The following is a 5,893-nucleotide window of genomic DNA, read 5'->3' on the forward strand; positions in this document are numbered from 1 at the left end:
GAGTCCTCTGGTGAGGAGACATCTTTGCAGTGAAGGGAAGGCTTGAGTCTTGGCAATGCGTGGGTTGAGAATGTTCTAGACAGAGGGAAGGGTAAGTGCAGTGGGCCTTAGAGGCATGCCAGGAATGTACACTCATGACACTTTGTAGAGTGGCAAGGAAGCCAATGAGCGTGGAGCTGGACAAACCAGGGGGACAGGATCAAGGAGGTAAGACTGAGGCGATACTAGAGCCGGCCATTGTTAAGATGTCACATTCAGCCCTTCAAGTGCTCCCTTTCTGTAGAGGTTGGGTTTCCTGGCAGCACGTGTGGGGATGGAGTTTGGGGGGATAAGAAATTTATTAGGGATGAACATCTACAAAAAGAAGGAAGACAAACCAGCATTAGCCAGAAGCGAACCAAACCAGCTTTCCTAAATTTCAGTCAGTGCAGCAAGCGTTGTGCTTGTTCAGTCCTTATTGAGTCACCAGCTCTGTGGGACTCCTCTCCATTGGAGACGCAACTCTGCAAAGCTGAGACAGAAGGGTGGAGCTGGCATAGACTCTGCCTTGCAGAGATGCATGGGTGGTGTATTCTTGTTTTTCATCATTGTAACCTGACATTGTAAGAGAAAAGATTTACTTACCTTAGTTTTGGAAGTTCAAAGTCCAAACAGCATGGCCCGGGCTTGACTCTGGCAAGGAGCCCGTGGCAGATGGCAAATGGCAGAGCGTATAAGGACAAAAGGCCAGGAAGCAGGGAGAGGGGTAGGCCCAAAATTCTGCTATTATAATCACCATCCCATGAGAACGTAAGGGGTCACATGAGAATTACTTCTTTTTAATAAAAAGATTTATTTCTTTACTTGAAAGTCAGAGTAACAAGAAGGGGAGGGGAGTGGAGAGCGAGCAAGTGAGCGAGCAAGCCAGATGGTTGCAATGGCCAACACTGGGCCAGGCTGAAGCCAGGAGCTTCTTCCAGGTCTCCCAAGTGGGTAACAGGAGTCTAAACACTTGGACCATCTTCCACTGCTTTCTCCCAGGCCATTAGCAGGGAGCTGGATCAGAACTGGAACAGCTGGGAGGGACCTGAACTGATGCCCATATGGGATGCTGGCATTGCAGTCAGCAGCTTTACCAGCTACACCTGAGGGTGTATGCGCCACAACTTAAGGAATTTGCTGATCCCTGCTATGTAATGTAGCAAATTACTGAAAAATTATACTGAAAGAAGAAATATCATTTACAACAGCAAACAAAATGATAAAAAATGTGCAGGACATAAAGAAGAAATTCAGAGAAGAGCATAAAAGAAATCCCAAGTGAATAGAGAATAAATTGTTGCTTTGATTAGGAAAGTTCTATGTTCCAAAAATGTTAGGTTTTCCTTGAGTATGGTTCAAAGAATTTTTACTTAAATATTTACATAACTTGAAAATATATTTCTTTTTTCTTTTTTTTGAAAATATATTTCTTAGTCTTTTAATTTTTCCATGTCATCATATCATATATACAAATGGATCTTCAAAAAGTTCATGAAATGTACATTATGAAAAAAATTATTCATGAATTTCAAAAATGTTTTGCATCAAAATAAATGAATTAGGCCAGTGCCACGGCTCACTAGGCCAATCCTCCACCTGCGGTGCCGGCAACCTGGGTTCTAGTCCCGGTCGGGGCGCTGGATTCTGTCCTGGTTGCTGCTCTTCCAGGCCAGCTCTCTTCTATGGCCTGGGAGTGCAATGGAGGATGGCTCAAGTGCTTGGGCCCTGCACCCCACGGGAGACCAGGAGAAGCACCAGGCTCCTGCCTTCGGATCAGCATGGTGCGCCGGCCGCAGTGGCCATTGAGGGGCGAACTAATGGAAAAGGAAGACCTTTCTCTCTGTCTCTCTCTCACTGTCCACTCTGCCTGTCAAAAAAATAAATAAAAATAAATGAATGAAAGTACTTAAAAAATCTTGTGGGAAAATGGAATTAAAATATCAGTTTATTTTGATGCTTAAATTTGAAATCCATAATTTTTTCATAGTATGTATTTTTCATAAACTTTTGAGGACCACTCATATCTTTTAATTCCATTTTCCATGAATTTTTTGATGGAGTCATTTACTTTAAGCCAGGCCTCTTGTTACTTTTTTTTTTTGCTATCACTAATAATTTCTGCAATAAATGTGATTTTACATGTTGGAAAATGATAAAAGTAAATCTACAGACTAAATTGCTAGAAATAGCATTACCAGATTAAATGACTTCTCATTTGCCATCCAGTCTTTTCCAGGACTAAGTGTCATCAGTTTTTTATTTTTGTATTTCTGATAGTAAATCTGTTTTCTGAGAAGGGACTGCTTCCTGGGTGGTACCTTTGTGCTGTGTACTCATTTGTAGAAGAGAAGAATGAGCTCTCGTGGGCTACTTCACGAGGTGCTAGCCCCACTCATGCGGGCCCCCAAAGGCCCTAATAACCCCTCCAAGGGTCCACTTCCTAATACCATCCCTTTGGGTGCTAAGTTTTCAACACATTCATTTTGAGGGGGACACAAACATTAGGATCATAGAACTGACCACAGATATTTTTTTTCTTAAACAGCTTGTATCTAGTATTTTGGTTGCTGCTACTGATCTGATTGTTCTTCTCTTTCTTATTGATTTATGTGAGTTCTTCATGCAGTATGGAAAATGTCATTTCCCTTGTAAACCAGGTAATAGTTTCCCAGTGTGTATAAATTATCACGTTTCTCTTAGAGGTTAAGGTTTTGTGTGCTTCTTAGGAATACCAACCCTTTGTATTACTCAAGGCTCTAAAACAAAATCACAGCTTCTGAGGCTTTTCTTAATCACACACTTAAAATAGGTAGTATTTCCCCCATTGCTGAGAAAACTGAGAGTCCAAAAGGGGAGATCCTTGGTTCAAGGTCACATAAACCAGGTAGGTAGAGCACAGGAGTCACAGTATTAACTCAACACCATCTGACACCACAGCCAGTATTGTCCTGCCCTACCCTGGCCTTGTAATATGGTTTTAGGCTTGAATGATATTTTTCTACAGAGCCCCCACAATCTTGGGAAGGACATGTAGATTCCTGAAGGTAGATACAAGTTTCCTGCTAATTAATCTGACCAGCAATTACTGTTGTTGGAGAAGGTCTATGAACTATTTCACCGAAATGTACAGAACCTGTTATTTACTGTTTTTACAAGCAGTACTGCACTCTCCATTTAGCATCCCTCCTAGATGTTAAACATTATTATGTGTAATTATTATTGTTTGCACGAGGAAGGCTATGATTCCTAGCTGGATTTAATAATTAATCCCCATAGCATGATATCCATTATTCAGAACGCTGTATAGTAGCAGACCATGACTTTCAGTAATTAAGAGCTTCTAGGAAACTCTTTTGGAATGAATTTTCAGATTTAGGCAAAGCAAAGTGTTGATTAATGGCATATTATTGCTGAATGTCATGAAGACAAAACATATGCTCTCTGCCAGTAAATCAAAATTATTGGTAGTCCTGGAAGAATACATAATCAGAAGAATTGGTCACATAATGTTAACTAATTCTTAATTTTGAGTTATTTAAGGTGAATTATTAATCTTTACTGACCACAGAAATCATATTGTTTCAGTTGAAATGTTGAGGTACAAGGTAGCAGTTCTTACTTGTGCACCCATAATGTAAGTTAATTGTTGATTATGAGTGAGCACGTCATAACCCTATATTATCTCTTTTTTAAATTAAAGATTTAACTATTTGAAAGGCAGAGTGACAGAGAGAGGAAGAAAAAGAAGGCAAGAGAGATTTGTTTGTTCACTCCCCAAATGCCTACCACAGCTAGGTCTGGACCAGTCTGAAGCCAGGAGACAGGAGCTCCATCCTCACCTCCAGTGTGGGTGGTGGGAGCCCAAGTATTTGGGCCATAGTCTGCTGCCTTTCCAGGTGACTTAGCACGAAACTGGGTCAGAAAGCGAGTAGCTGTAACTCAAACCAGCACTCTGATATGGGATATAGGTGTCCCAGGCAGCAGCTTTACTTGCTGTGCCACAATGTTAAAATCAAATAAGAGTGAAGATTTGCTTGGTTAGGAAAAGACAAGTTATATTAACCACTTTTATTCATCACAAGACAGTTATAAATGACTTATTAGTTGTATCCTTCAAATTGTTAGGATACTTTTTTGTTGATGCAGATAGACCATTATGACATATAAATATACTGTATTGTTATTTAATTCAAAAATATTTAAGAGCACCTAAACGCTTGACTAATGGTCCTTGCTCTTGAAAAGCATGTGCGAGGGGCTGGCATTATAGTATAGCAGGTAGGTTGCTCCACTTCCAATCCACCTCCCTGCTAATGTGCTTGGGCCTCTGAACCCAAGTGGGAGGCCCAGAAGAAGCTCCTGGTTCCTGGCTTCAGACCAGCCCAACTCAGGCCATTCCAGCCATGTTGGGAGTGAACCAGCAGATGGAAGATCTCTATCTGTCTCTTCCTCTCTGTCTCTGTAATTCTGCCTTTCAAATAAATAAATCTTTTGAAAAAGCATGTGAGAGAGATTTTATAACTCTTGTGTTAGCTGGCATCTCATCTTCTGACTGTGCACTCCTAAATTATTCTGTTTCTTTTTCTTATTACCTGGATACGGAACTCAGCATCTTTTTGCATTCTCCATACAGAAGCAACTTGGGTAACACTATGAGAAATGTAAACTTTCCTGATGCCTCTAGGGGGCAACATAGAGTAATGGTTAAGAGTATGGGTCAACTTCAGCCCCATAGCTTCTTTGCTCTGAGTTATTGGGTCTCATGCTTTGGGTTTCCTCACCTATGAAGGAGAGATAATAATAGCACTTCTCTCTTAAAGGTGTGCTAAGGATTAAATTAATGTGTATAGAGGACCTTTCCTAAGTGAGCCAAGAGATATAAGCTATCATTTTTATTTTTTTGTCTGTTTAAAATATCTATTTATTACTTGAAAGAGTGATAGAAAAACGGAGGACCATCTTCTGGTTCACTCTCCAAATGGCTGTAACAGCTAAGGCTGGTCCAGGCAGAAGCCAGGATCCCAGAGCTCCAGCCAGGTCTCCCATGTGGGTGGTAGTGGATCAGGTACTTGGGGCATCCTCTGCTGCACTCCCAGGTGCTTTTGCTTGGAGTTGGATCAGAAACAGAGACGCTGAGATGTGAACTGGTGCTCCAGTAAGGGACGCCAGCATTACAGAGAGAAGCTTAGCTTACTGTGCCACAGTGCCAGCCCTGATTAGCTATTATTTTTATAGGAGTGACAGGGAAAGGGTTTTAATTCTATGAAGGGATTTCAAAAAGCTAATGGAAAATTGAATTAAAAGATAAAAATATAAATTACATTCTTCAACATAAACTCCATCAAGTTAAAACACTTATAAGTGGTAATACCACCCAGTTAGTCCATTACTAAAAAGCTGAGGCCTTGGCATTTGACCATGTCAATGCAGTCTTTTACATTATTAAAGGAAGAGAAATGAAGTACCATCTAAGATTTTTGAAGATCAGGAAATAAAGAGAAGTTAGAAGGAGTCAAATCAGGTAGATGTGTAATAATTTCTTATCAAACTCTCACAAAATTGCCCTTGTTTAATGAGAGCAGGAACTTTGTCATGATGGAGAAGGACTCTCTGAGGAAGCTCTCCCCAGGGGTTTTCTGCAAGAGCTTTGGGTGACTTTCTCAACACACTCTCCTAAGAAGCAGGTATTACTCTTCTTTTGTTCTCCAGAAAGCCAACAAGCAAAATGCTTTGAGCATCCCCAAAACACTGTTGCAAAGACTTTTGCTCTTGACTAGATTGCTTTTGCTTGGCTGAGCCACTCCTTCTCAGTAGCCATTGCTTTGATTGTGCTTTGTCTTCAGGATCATACCGGTAAAACCATATTTCATCT

The sequence above is a fragment of the Oryctolagus cuniculus genome, chromosome 13, assembly GCF_964237555.1.
Source record: "Oryctolagus cuniculus chromosome 13, mOryCun1.1, whole genome shotgun sequence".
Classification (NCBI taxonomy): Eukaryota; Metazoa; Chordata; class Mammalia; order Lagomorpha; family Leporidae; genus Oryctolagus; species Oryctolagus cuniculus.